The 369-nt window shown below is 67.2% G+C and overlaps 1 protein-coding gene across 1 annotated transcript in view; it reads left to right on the top strand.

Moving 5' to 3' along the window:
• ABR (active BCR-related) overlaps positions 1-369 on the top strand; it is a 25,508-nt gene that overhangs the window by 8,667 nt on the left and 16,472 nt on the right.

Genomic DNA, 369 nt, shown 5'->3' with positions numbered 1-369 from the left:
CCTCCCGGGGCTCTCTGTCACTCTGCATGTGCCTGTAGTGATGAGGGTCCATCCTCCCTGTGGGTCCGGGGTAGGGGAAAGAGGGGGACACCCTGCCTGTCCCCTCCCTCCCAGACCAGGGCTCTCGCTGGCTCCCACAGGGAGCGGCGCTCTGATTTTCCCCACTGGCGCGGGGGATGCAGTCTCTGGTTCAGGGTCCATCCCCATGTCCTCGCCTCCGGAGCAGAGAGGTGAGGATGGGGATGAGGATGCTCGCTGGGATGGGGGTCCCTCTCTCAGGACCGGGTGCCACGAGGCAGCACCCTCTGGGGGAAAGGGGATGGGAGCCCTCCACGGCTCATAGCATGGGGGGGGGGGGAGGGGGGCACA

This window comes from Charadrius vociferus, unplaced genomic scaffold (genome assembly GCF_000708025.1).
Source record: "Charadrius vociferus isolate BGI_N301 unplaced genomic scaffold, ASM70802v2 scaffold793, whole genome shotgun sequence".
NCBI classification, from domain to species: Eukaryota; Metazoa; Chordata; class Aves; order Charadriiformes; family Charadriidae; genus Charadrius; species Charadrius vociferus.
This window is presented reverse-complemented; position numbering and strand designations above follow the sequence as displayed.